Source organism: Bos indicus, chromosome 21 (genome assembly GCF_029378745.1).
Source record: "Bos indicus isolate NIAB-ARS_2022 breed Sahiwal x Tharparkar chromosome 21, NIAB-ARS_B.indTharparkar_mat_pri_1.0, whole genome shotgun sequence".
NCBI classification, from domain to species: Eukaryota; Metazoa; Chordata; class Mammalia; order Artiodactyla; family Bovidae; genus Bos; species Bos indicus.
In genome coordinates this window covers 7,728,941-7,742,904 of record NC_091780.1, presented here as the reverse complement: position 1 = coordinate 7,742,904, position 13,964 = coordinate 7,728,941, and the positions used below count along the sequence as shown (strand labels likewise).

Below are 13,964 nucleotides of genomic sequence, written 5' to 3'. Positions count from 1 at the left end.
CATTTCACTTTCATGCATTGGAGAAGGAAATGGCAACCCACTCCAGTGTTCTTGCCTGGAGAATCCCAGGGATGGGGGAGCCTGGTGGGCTGCCGTCTATGGGGTATCACAGAGTCGGACACGACTGAAGCGACTTAGCAGCAGCAGCATATGTCTAACAAAGGATTTTATTCAAAATACACTTACAACTCAATAATAAGACAACAAATAACCAAATTTATAAACAGGCAAAAAAATCTGAATAGATATTTTACCAAAAAAGACGCATGAATGGCCAATTAGCACATGAGAATATACCATTATATCTTCTTCCACAGCACCAAAATTGCAACTGGCTGTTGAACAACCATCAACAGGAAGACATTGGAACCCAGCAAAAAAAGATACCCCACATCCAAGGACAAAGGAGAAACCACAATGAAACAGTAGGTGGGGCACAATCACTATAAAATCGAATCCTATACCCTCTGGGTGGGAGACCCACAACCTGGAGAACAATGATATCGAAGAAGTCCTTGCACTGTTGTGAAGGTTCTCGGCCCCACATCAGGCTTTCCAGCCTGGAGATGCAGCCAAGGGGCTGGGAATGCCCAGGGAATCTGACTTTGAAGGCCAGTGGGATTTGATTACAGGACTCCCCACAGGACTGGGGGAAACAGAGATGCCACTCTTGACAGACATAAACAAAACTTTGTACACACCAGGACTGAGGGGAAAGGAACAGCAACCCCACAGAAGACTGAGCCAGACCTACCTGTGAATGTTTGAGGGTCTTCTGAAGAGGTGTGGGTTGGCAGAGACCCACCACAGGGACAGGGGAACTGGTAGCAGTGTTCCTGGGAGACATGTCTCAGCGTAAATTCTCTTAGAGCTTGCCAATAGCCCTACCACAGAGCCTGTGGACTCCAGGACTGGGTCATTTCAGGCCAGATAACAAACTGGCACAGCTCTACCCATCAGCAGACACTTGGATTAAAGTTTTACTGAGCAAGATGAGAGCACGACCAGAGCAAGACCCATTTTCCCCCACAGCCAGTCCTTCCCATCAGGAAGCTTGCACAAGCCTCTTATCCTCATGCACCAGAGAGAAGACAGAAGAAATAAGAACTACAATCCCAGCAGCCTCCAAAACTAATACAACAATCACAGAAAGCTAACTAAAATGAAAAGAAATAGGGTTATGTCACAGATGAAGGAATAAGATAAATCCCCAGAAAAACAACTAAATGAAGTGGAGATAGGCAACCTCCCAGAAAAAGAATTCTGAATAATGATAGTGAAGATGATTCAGGATCTGGGAAAAAGAATGGAAAAGATGCAAATGTTTACCAAAGGCTTAGGAGAACTAAAGAAGAAACAAACAGAGGTGAACAATGCAATAGAAGGAATCAATAGCAAAATAACTGAGGCAGAAAGACAGATAAGTGACCTGAAAGACAGAATGGTGAAAAACAACGCTACAAAACAGAATATGGAAAAAAAGAATGAAAAGAAATGAAGACAGTATAAGAGATCTCTGTGACAACATTAAACACACCGATATTCGCATTATAACCGTCCCAGGAGAAGAGAGAGACAGAGGATCCAAGAAAATATTTGAAGAGATAACAGCTGAAAACTTCCCCAACATGCGAAAGGATATAGTCACCCAAGTTCAGGAAGCACAGACCGTCCCAGGCAGAATAACAGGAAGAACACACCAAAACATAGTAATCAAACTGACAAAAATTAAAGACAAAGATAAATTATTAAAAGTAACAAGGGAAAAAAGACAAATAATATACAAGGGAAATCCCAAAAGGTTATCAGCCGATTTCTCAACAGAAACTCTATAAGCTAGAAGAGAATGGCACGACCTATTCCAAGTGATGAAACAGAAGAACCTATAACCAAGAATATTCTACTCAGTTAGACTCTCATTCAGATTTGATGAAGAAATCAAGTTTTCTAGACAAGCAAAATTTAAGAGAATTCAGCACCACTAAGCCGGTTTAAAAACAAATGATAAAGGAACTTCTCTACACAGGAAACACAAAAGAAGGAAAAGATTTACAAAAATAAACCTAAAACAATTAGCAAAAAGGATCATACGTATCAATAAGTACCTTAAATGTAAATGGATTAAACTCACCAACCAAAAGATATAGACTGGCTGAGTGGATACAAAAGCAAGATGGGCTGAGTGGTCTATGAAATACCCACCTCAGACCTATGGGCACTTAGAGACTGAAAGTAAGGGGATGGGAGAAGGTATTTCATGCAAATCGAGATCATAAGAAAGCTGGACTAGTGATACTCATATCAGACAAGATAGACTTTAAAACAAAGACTTTTATAAGAGACAAAGAAGGACGTTACATAATGATAAAGAGTTCAATCCAAGAAGAAGATATAACAATTATAAATATATATAGACCCAACATAGAAGCACCTCAATATGTAAGGCAAATAATAACAAATATAAAGGGAGAAATTGTCAGTAATACAATAATAGTGGGGAACTTTTAATACCCCACTTTCACAAATGTACATATAATCTAGACAGAAAATCAACAAAGAAACAAAGTCTTTAACATTTTAGACGGGTTGGACTTAATTGATATTTATAGAACATTTCATCCAAAAGCAGCAGACTACACATTCTTCTCAAGTGCACATGGAACATTCTCCAGGACTGACCACATGCTGGGCTCCAAGGTGAGCCTTGGTAAATTTAAGAAAATTGAAATCGTATCAAGCATCCCTAAGAAACACAAATATGTGACAACTAAACAATATGCTACTGAACAACCAGTGGATCACTGAAGAAATCAAGGAAGAAAATCTAGAGACAAATGAGAACAAAAGCACATCAGTCCTAAACTTATGGGATGCAGCAAAAGTAGTTCTAAGCAGGAAGTTTATAGCAATACAATCTTATCTCAAGAAGCAAGAAAGAACTCAAATAAACAACCTAACCTAACCAGACCCAGGGATCAAAACCAGGTCTCCCGCATTGCAGACAGATTCTTTCCCAACTGAGCCACCAGGGAAGCCCAAGAATACTGGAGTGTGTAGCCTATCCTTTCTCCAGGGGATATTTCCAATCCAGGAATCAAACCAGGGTCTCCTGCATTGCAGGTGGATTCTTTACCAGCTAAGCTACCAGAGAAGCCCTCAACATAATAAAGGCCATATATGACAAATCTACAGCTAGCATCATACTCAACGGTGAAAAGCTGAAAGTATTCCCTCTAAGATCAGGATCAAGACAAGGATGTCCACTCTCACCACTTTTATTCAACATAGTTTTAGAAGTCCTTGTTACAGCAATCAGAGAAGAAAAAGAAGGGGAATCCAAATCAGAAAAGAAATTAAACTGTCACTGTTTATAGATGACATGATCCTATACATAGAAGATCCTAAAGATGCTACCAGAAAACTACTAGAACTCATCAGTGAATTTGGTAAAGTTGCATCTTACAAAACTAATACACAGAAATCTGTAGCATTTCTATACACTAAAAATGAAAGAACAGGAAGAGAAATTCTAGAAGCAATTCCATTTATCATCACATCAAATAGAATAAAATACCTAGAAATAAAACTAACTAAGGAGACAAAAGACCCATACTCTGAAAACTGTAAGATGCTGATAAATTGAAGAAGACATAAACATATGGTAAGATATGCCATGTTCATGAATTGGAAGAATCGATATTGTCAAAATGACTATACTACCCAAGGCAATCTACAGATTCAATGCAATCCCTATCAAATTACCAATGGCATTTTTCACAGAACTAGAAAAAAAAATCTCAGAATTTGTATGGAGACACAAAGACCCCAGATAAACAAAGCAATCTTGAAAAAGAAAACAGAGCTAGAGCAAACAGGCTTCCTGACTTCAGACTATACTACATAGCTACAGTCATCAAAACAGTATGGTACTGGCACAAAAATACACATATAGATCAATGGAACAGGATAGAAAACCCAGACATAAGCCCACGAACCTATGGTCAATTGATCTATGACAAAGGAGGCAGGACTATACAATGCTGGAAAGACGATTTCTTTAACAAATGGTGCTGGGAAAACTGCACAGCAACATGTAAAAAAAGTGAAATTAGATCATTCCTCAACTTCACACAAAAAATAAGCTAAATGTGAGACCAGATACTATAAAACTATAGAGGAAAACATATGCAAAACACTCTCTGATATAAATCACAGCAATATCTTTTTCAATCCATCTCCCAGAATAATGGAAATAAATGGAAAATAAGCAAATGGGACTTACTTAAACTCAAAAGCTTTTGCACAGCAAAGAAAACAATAAACAAAACAAAAAGACAACCAACAGATGGGAGAAAATATTTGAAAATACTGTGACTGATAAAGGATGTCTCCAAAGTTACAAATTGTTTATGATTCTTAATAGTATCAAAACAAACTACTCAAAAAATGGGCAGAAGATCTGAATAGACATTTCTCCAAAGAGGACAGAGAGATGGTCAACAGGAACATAAAAAGATATTTAACATTGCTAGTTATTAGAAAAATGCAAATAAAAACTACAGTGAGGTATTACCTCACACGGCTCAGAATGCTATCATTAAATAATCCACACACACACACACACACACACACAAAATTCTGGAGAGGGTGTGGAGAGAAGGGAACCCTCCTTTTGGTGGGAATGTAAATTGATACAACCAGTATGGGGAACAGCATGGAGGTTCCTTAAAAAACTAAAAATAGAGCTACCATATGACCTTGCAATCCCACTGCTGGGCATATATCCGGAGAAAAACATGGCCTGAAAAGACATATGCACCCCAGTGTTCATTGGAGCACTGTTTACAATAACCAAGACATGGAAGCAACCGAAATGTCCATCAACAGAAGAATGGATAAAGAAAATGTGGTACATGTATACAATGGAATATTATTCAGCCATTAAAAAGAAAGAAAAATGCATTTGCAGCAGCATGGATGGATGTAGAGAGTGTCATACTGAATGAAGTCAGTCAGACAGAGAAGGAGAAATATCATAAGACATCTCTTATATGTGAAATCTAAAAAGAAATGACACACATGAACTTTCTTACAAAACAGAAAGAGATTCACAGACTTAGAAAACAAACTTATGTTTGTTGGGGGAAAAGGATAGTTAGGGACTTTGGAAAGGTCATATACACATTGAAATATTTAAAATGGATAACCAACAAAGACCTATTGTATGGCACATGGGACCCTGCTCAATGTTATGTGCCAGCCTGGATGTGAGGGGGCTTGGGGGAGAATGGGTACATGTTTACAAGGCTGAATCCCTTCGTTATTCACTTTAAACTATTACTCCAATACAAAATGTTTTTGGTGTTAAAAAGAAAAAGAAATAAAAAACACACCATTATTAGTCAGTAAGAAAATGAAAATCAAAACTATAATGAGAATCACTTCACACCCATCAGAGTGATTATAAACAAAAGGACAGACATTTAGAAGTTCTGGTGAAGACGTGGAGAAGTTGGAATCTTCACACAACACTGTTGGAAAATGTAAAATTGTTAATTCACTTTAGAAAGCAGTTGAGTGATTCTTCAAAAAGTTAAACATATAGTTTCCACATGACTCAGCAATTCCACTTCTAGGTATATACCCAAGAGAACTAAAAGCACATTCACACAAAACCTTGTAAACATTTTCATAGCACTATTATTTATAATAGCTAAAAACTGAAAGTAGTGTAAATGTTTATCAACTTTTGAGTGGATAAAACCAATGTGGTAGTGTCCATACAAGGGAATATTATTTAGTAATAAAAATGAGTAATAATGGAACTGATTAAGATGGTGGAGTGAAACTGAAAATCACTCAGTTGTGTCTGACTCTTTGCTACCCAGTATTCTCCAGGCCAGAATCCTGGAGTGCATAGCCTTTCCCTTCTCCAGGGGATCTTCCCAGTGATTGAACCCAGGTCCCAGCATTGCAGGCAGATTCTTTACCAGCTGAGCCACAAGGGGACACAAAACTCACCTCCACCCATAAATACATCAAAAATACATCTAAATGTGGATGATTCTGACTGAAAATTAACTGGAGACTGTCAAAAATACTCCTATATAAGCAAGGCTGTAAGAAAGATCCACACTGAATCAGGAAAGAAGAGAAGACATGAAATCAAGTCAGTATCTGTACCCTTGAAAGGGGATTCAGAGGAAAAGGGAGATCATGGGAGTGGCAATCCTCCCTGGGGTGTTCATGGTTTGAGCAACAATATTGGGTGTCCCAGCCTTGGGATCTGACACAGGGAAGGCAAGTCCCCACAGCTGGTTGGAGGGCCAGTGGGACTAGCAGGAGGACTCTGGGAAGCCTGAATCCCACTCACGAGGACTGTATGTCCACTTGCTCGCTCCCAAGGCAGAACAGAGGGAGCAGACTGAGGCTGTGCAAGTGTCTGGCTGGTTTCCCACAACCAGTCTGAGCTGAGTGAACATTCCAGTCTTGCTCTGGAGCCTCGCTGTGATACACAGACTTGGCTTAGACCTCAAGAACCATCGAGCAGGATAGGGGCAGCCACCGTTTGTGCTAACAAAGGAGGCTCATCAGAAAAGCCCCATCTCTGTCTGTAGTGGGACCACCACAGTTCACATCCTGACACATGCTGAGAGCCCACACAGGCCCTGCCTGCTCTGTGGGGCATTCATCTTCACACTGTGATGGGGATGGGAGAGGCAGTGGGGAGGGTCCAGCTATCACAGACAAAGGACGCTTGGGCCTGAAGTGGCACGTGAGCATGGCAGCGGGCAGCCATTCCTGCTGCTTACACAGGCAGTTCATCAAAAAGCAGTCCAGATATCTGGCCCCAGCTGGATGGCCACAGCCCTTTCCCTGACACACCGAGTGATCGCACCAGCCCCTCTGGTTCCAGTGCAGCTCCCCTCTGGGGCAAGAGCGAGGAGAGCACACCCCTGAAGGGAGCTGAGGCAGCTGGGACCTGAGCCTCAAGGCTTCTGCTCTGGCAACTTAAGACCTTCTCCTGCCTTCAGTGTGCTAGTGAAAGTCACTGAGGAGAGGGGAAGCCTCACCTCACATCTGGCTCTGACTCTAGCCACTCCATTTCTAGTCCAACCTCCTACCAAGATGAGAGCTGTCAGTTCACCCTGAAGTAAGACGTGACTTCTGTTCATGTCAAATCCAGCTCTCCCAACAAAGCCACCAGGGACATGCAGACTACACAGGGATGCTCCCACATAAGGACACCCATTCAAGGCTGAAACAGGTAACTATTTCACCTAATTTCATAGAAACAGAGAAGTTAAACAAAATGAGAGGACAGGGGTATTTGTTATAATTGAAAGAGAAAGAGAAAATCCTTGAAAAAACTACAAGAGAAACAGATATAAATAGTTCGCCATATAAAGAATTTGAAGCATTGGTAATGTTAGGTAGGAAGTTAAACAAGAGCGACAAGGGGGTGGCCTGGCTGAAAGAGATGCAAGCTGATCTCTAAAACCATCCCAGACATACCCAGGGGAGCTCACAGATATGCTACAAAAATAACCATAGAGAGTTTTCCAACTCCTGCACATGCGCCCTAGGCACACAGTGAACACAAAATAAGCACAGGGACTTCTCCAAGTAATCTTAGGCAACTAAGAATCCATTAAGGATTTATAAATATTCTATATTTCATTATAACCGATGTAAACTGAATTATAGGAAGACATAAACAACACAGACTGCTGTCATATAACTTACAACTGTTAATCTTGACCGTATGCCCAGTTGCACTCCACTTCATTGATCAGTTATGGGTACAAGCCCTATTTTGCACAGGGCATAACCAAAAGGAAGAGTTCTGGAAGTATAAAAACAGGGAAAGCAAGAGAGAAAAAAAAGATTTCTTTGGGCCCGGCCTCTTCCGATGTCTTGGGAGTATCTGTCTAACAAAATATCTGTCTGCTTGAGCTGAACTCAGCTGTAACTTGTCTGTTGTTTTAACCCTTTACTTTGTTGTTCCAAATTTTTGTTGCAACAAGGCAAATACTAAGGAAGAGAAATAAACTGATCTGGTAGTAACAAGAATGTGAACTGAATAAAGAATAGATGAACAGAATGAGAATTTTAACAGGAACAAAAAAAAATATTTAAAAAATCCATCAGAACTAAAGAGTATAATAACTGAAATGAAAGACACACTAGAAGGAATTAATAGACTACATGCTACAGAAGAAATGCAAGTGATCTGGAAGACAGAATAAAGTAAATCACCCAATCAAAATAGCAAAAATAACAACAAATTCATAAAATGAGAACAATTTAAGGGATCTTTGGGATAATAATCATGCTACCAATGTTCCCATTACAGGGTTCCCAGAGGGAGAAGAGAGAGAGGGGGGGTTGAAGATGTATTTCATGAAATTATAGCTGAAAATTTTCCAAACCTGAAGGAAACAGATATCCAAATATAGGAAGCACACAGGGTGCCAAACAAGATGAACCCAAATAGACTGATACCAAGAAATGAGCCACATGGACCACAGCCTTGTCAAACTCAGTGAAACTATGAGCCATGCTGTATAGGGCCACCCAAGACAGACAGGTCATGGTGGAGAGTTCTGACAAAACGTGGTCCACTGGGGAAGGGAATAGCAAACCACTTCAGTATGCCTGCCTTGAGAACAGTATGAAAAGGCAAAAAGATAGGACACTGAAAGATGAACTCCCCAGGTCAGTAGGTGCCCAATATACTACTGGAGATCAGAGGAGAAATAACTCCAGAAAGAATGAAGAGATGGAGCCAAAGAAAAACAACATCCAGTTGTGGATGTGACTGGTGATGGAAGTAAAGTCTGATGCTGTAAAGAGCAATATTGCATAGGAACCTGGAATGTTAGGGCAATGAATTAAGGCAAATTGGAAGTGGTCAAACAGGACATGGCAAGACTGAACATCGACATTCTAGGAATCAGCGAACTAAAATGGACTGGAATGGGTGAATTTAACTCAGACGACCATTACAAATATGACTGTGGGCAAGAATTCCTTAAAAGAAATGGAGTAGCCATCATAGTCAACAAAAGATTCCAAAAAATCCGAAATGCAGTACTTGGATGCAATCACAAAAATGACAGAATGATCTCTGTTCATCTCCAAGGCAAACCATTCAATATCACAGTAATCCAAGTCTATGCCCTAACTAGTAATGCTGAAGAAGCTGAACGGTTCAATGAAGACCTACAAGACCTTCTAGAACTAACACCCCAAAAAGATATCCTTTTCACTATAGGGGACTGGAATGCAAAATAGGAAGTCAAGAAATACCCAGAGTAACAAGCAAATTTGGCCTTGGAGTACAGAATGAAGCAGGGCAAAGGCTAATAGAGTTTTGCCAAGAGAACGCACTGGTCATAGCAAATACCCTCTTCCAACAACACAAGAGAAGACTCTACACATGGACATCACTAGAGGGTCAATACCAAAATCAGATTGATTATATTGTTTGCAGCCAAAGATGGAGAAGCTCTATACAGTCAGCAAAAACAAGAATGCGAGCAGACTGTGGCTCTGATCATGAACTCCTTATTGCCAGATTCAGACTGAAATTGAAGAAAGTAGGGAAAACCAATGGACCATTCAGGTATGACCTAAATAAAATCTCTTATGATTATACATCGGGAGTGAAAAACAGATTCAAGGGATTAGATCTGATAGAGTGCCTGAAGAACTAAGGATGGAGATTCGTGACATTGTACAGGAGGTAGTGATCAAGACCATCCCCAAGAAAGGGAAAATGGTTGTCTGAGGAGGTCTTACAAATAGCTATGAATACAAGAGAAACAAAAGGCAAAGGAGAAAAGGAGATATACCTATTTGAATGCCAAGTTCCAAAGTAAGGAGCGATAAGAAAGCCTTCCTTAGTGATAAATGCAAAGAAATAGAGGAAAACAATAGAATGGGAAAGCCTAGAGATCTCTTCAAGAAAATTAGAGATACAAAGAGAACTTTTCATGCGAAAATGAGCACAATAAAGGACAGAAACAGTATGGACCTAACAAAAGCAGAAGATATTAAGAAGATGTGGCAAGAATACACAGAAGAACTACACAAAAAAGATCTTCATGACCCAGATAATCATGATGATGTGATCACTCACCTAGAGCCAGACATTCTGGAATGTGAAGTCAAGTGGGCCTTAGGAAGCATCACTATGAACAAAGCTAGTGGAGGTGATGGAATTCCAGTTGAGCTATTTCAAATCCTGAAAGATGATGCTGTGAAAGTGCTGCACTCAATATGCCAGCAAATTTGGAAAACTCAGCAGTGGCCACAGGACTGGAGAAGGTCAGTTTTCATTCCAATCCCAAAGAAAGGCAATATCAAAGAATGTTCAAACTACTGCACAATTGCCCTCATCTCACATGCTATCAAAGTAATGCTCAAAATTCTTCAAGCCAGGCTTCAGCAATATGTGAACCATGAATTTCAGATGTTCAAGATGGATTTAGAAAAGGCAGAGGAATGAGAGATCAAATTGCCAATATCTGTAAGATCATCAAAAAAGCAAGAGAGTTCCAGAAAAACATCTACTTCTGCTTTATTGACTATGCCAAAGCCTTTGACTGTGTGGATCATAACAAACTGTGGAAAATTCTTCAAGAGATGGGAATACCAGATCACCTTACCTGCCTTCTGAGAAATCTGTATGCAGGTCAAGAAGCAACAGTTAGAATCAGACATGGAACAACAGACTGGTTCCAAATTAGGAAAAGGAGTACATCAAGGGTGTATATTGTTAACCTGCTTATTTAACTTCTATGCAGAGTACATCATGAGAAACGCTTAACTGGATGAAGCACAAGCTGGAATCAAGATTGCTGGGAGAAATATCAATAACCTCAGATATGCAGATGACACCACACTTATGGCAGAAAGCGAAGAGGAAGTACAGAGCCTCTTGATGAAAGTGAAAGAGGAGAGTGAAAATGTTGGCTTAAAACTCAACATTCAGAAAACTAAGATCATGGCATGTGGTCCCATCACTTCATGGCAAATAGATGGGGAAACAGTGACAGACTTTATTTTTTTGGGCTCCAAAATCACTGCAGATGGTGACTGCAGCCATGAAATTAAAAAACGCTTGCTCCTTGGAAGAAAAGTTATGACCAACCTAGACAGGATATTGAAAAGCAGCGACATTGCTTTGCCAACAAAGGTCCATCTAGTCAAAGCTACAGTTTTTCCAGTAGTCATGTATGGATGTTGAGAGTTGGACTATAAAGAAAGCTGAGCACCAAAGAATTGATGCTTTTGAACTGTGGGGTTGGAGAAGACTCTTGAGAGTCCCTTGGACTGCAAGGAGATCCAACCTGTCTAGCCTAAAGGAAATAAGCATCAATATTCATTGGAAGGCCTAATGCTGAAGCTGAAACTCCAATAATTTGGCCACTGGATGCGAAGAAGAGGGTCAATGGAAAAGTCCCTGATGCTGGGAAAGATTGAAAGTGGGAGGAGAAGGGGACGACAGAGGATGAGACAGTTGAATGGCATCACCAACTCAATGAACACGAGCTTGAGTAAGCTCCAGGAGTTGGTGATGGACTGGGAGACCTGGCAGGTTGCAGTCCATGTGGTTACAAAGACTCCGACACAACTGAGTGACTGAACTGAACTGAATTGAAGAAATATTATGACGAAAATGGCAAAATTTAAAAAGAGAATATTAAGGCAGCAGGAAAAAAACAAAGAGTCATATACAAGGGAACCCTCCATAAGATTATCACTTAATTTTTCTAAAAAAACTTTGCAGGCAGAAGGAAGTGGTGTGGTATGCTCAAAGTGCTGAAAGGGAAAAAATCTGTATCCTAGGATACTGTATTCAGTAAGATTAGCATTTAGAATTGAAGGAGAGATAAAGAACTTCTAAACGAAGCAAAAACTAACAGAGTTTATCAATACTAAAGCTATCCTAAAAGAAATGTAAAATGGTCTTCTCTAGGTGGAAAAGAAAATGTTACAACAAGAAGTAAGAATCTGGAGGCGGTCCTAAGATGGTGGAGGAATAGGACGGGGAGACCACTTTCTCCCCCACAAATTCATCAAAAGAACATTTAAACGCTGAATAAATTCCACAAAACAACTTCTGAATGCTGGCAGAGGACATCAGGCACCCAGAAAAGGACATCAGGCACCCACTGTCTTTGAAAGAGGACATCAGGCACCCAGAAAAAGACATCAGGCACCCATTGTCTTTGAAAGGAGGTAAGATAAAATATAAAAGACAAAAAGAGAGACAAAAGAGGTAGGGATGGAGCTCCATCCCAGGAAGAGAGTCTTAAAAAGAGGGAAGTTCCTAAACACCAGGAAACACTCTCACTGCCAAGTCTGTGGTGAGCCTTGGAACCACAGAGGGCAACATAAATGGGAGGAAAAATAAATAAATAATTAAAATCCACAGATTACGTGCCCAGCAGTAACTCCCCCAGTGGAAAAGAAGTGCAGACGCCTGCACCCGCCCCTAGTAAGTGGGGGCTGGGCAGGGAGGCCACGGCTGCATTGCTTACAGTAAGGACTGGGCCTGAATGCCCCGAGGGCAATCTGAGGAAACTAACTTGGGCTAGCAAACCAGACTGTGGGATAGCTACCACGTGAAAAGTTCTAACCTAAGACACCGCCAGGCCCACTCACAGAACAAGGGACTGAACAGAGCTAGCCGGCTGCAGAACATCCCCCTCCGGTGACAGGCAGCCAGAGCCGGAAGGGGGCAATCACAGCCTCAGAGAGGCATTATCTACCAAACTGCAAGCAGGCTTCTTTGCTAAGACTTCTTGGGGTTCTGGACGGTCAACATCTGCCTGAGAAGGTGCGCCGGTTGTACACCCAGAAAACGGAGCATCAGGGAAAGGGGAGGCATTAAGTCACAGCAACTGCGCTCGCCAAACACCTCATCACTTGAGCTGCTCGGACCTGGGAAGTGCACAAAACGCAGGCCCAACTGAGTCCGTGCCTTGAGGACTACCTGAGCGCCTGGACCTGAGTGGCTTAGACCTGGAAGGTGCATGCAGCCCAGGGCCAGCCTTGGACAGTTCCTGGCGGAGCAACCCAGAGCCTGAGCAGTGTGGGCAGGGAGGGCACATGCACCGTGTGCAGGGGCAGGCCCAGTGTGGCTGAGACACTGTGAGCACACGCCCATGTTATTTGTTTGCAGCGTCCCTCCCTCCCCACAGTGTGACTGAACAAGTGAGCCTAAAAAAGTGTCCACCACCACCCCCTTTGTGTCAGGGTGGAAATCAGACACTAAAGAGACCAGCAAACAGAAGAAGCTAAAACAGAGGGAACCGCCTTGGAAGTGACAGGTGCAATAGATTAAAACCCTGTAGTTAGTACCGACTACATAGAAAGGGGCCTATAGATCTTGAGAAATATAAGCCGGACCAAGGGCTATCCAAAAATGAACTGACCCCACACTGCCCACAACAACACCAGAGAAAGTCCTAGATATATTTTTACTATCATTCTTTGTTTTTTTTTTTTACTATCATTCTTTTTTATTTAATTAAAAAAAAATTCTATGTCCTCTATTATTCCTTTAAAGCAAACTTCATAAATATATTTTTAATAATTTTTGTGACTTTTTTTTACTTTCTTTTCTTCAATATTGTATTTTTGAAAATCCAACCTCTAGTCTAGATTTTTAATCTTTGCTTTTTGGTATTTGTTATCAATTTTGTACTTTTAAGAACCCAATCTTCAGTACCCATTTTTACTTGGGAGTGAGATAACTTGCCTGATCCCCTTTTTCTCCACCAGGTCGCCTCTATCTCCTCCCTCTCCCTTCTCTTCTCTACCCAACTCTGTGAATCTCTTTGTGTGTTCTGGACTGTGGAGAACACTTAGGGAACTGATTACTGGCTGGATCTATCTCTCTCCTTTGGATTCCCCCCTTTATCCTCCTGGCCACCTCTGTCTCCTTCCTC

At 41.0% G+C, this 13,964-nt stretch overlaps 1 protein-coding gene across 9 annotated transcripts in view; it reads right to left on the bottom strand.

Annotated features, from left to right (window-relative positions):
- Positions 1 to 13,964, bottom strand: part of TTC23 (tetratricopeptide repeat domain 23) — a 158,880-nt gene that overhangs the window by 130,826 nt on the left and 14,090 nt on the right. Inside the window, exon 1 of one of the 9 annotated variants that reach the window (XM_070775024.1) lies at positions 755 to 10,230. The exons of 6 other annotated variants lie outside the window; for them this stretch is intronic. The gene's annotated coding sequence lies outside the window, so the exon portion shown is untranslated. Of the gene's footprint in view, positions 1 to 754; positions 10,231 to 13,964 lie in introns of those variants that run through there. 2 more of the 9 variants (XM_019983297.2, XM_070775031.1) reach the window with 2 other exon arrangements.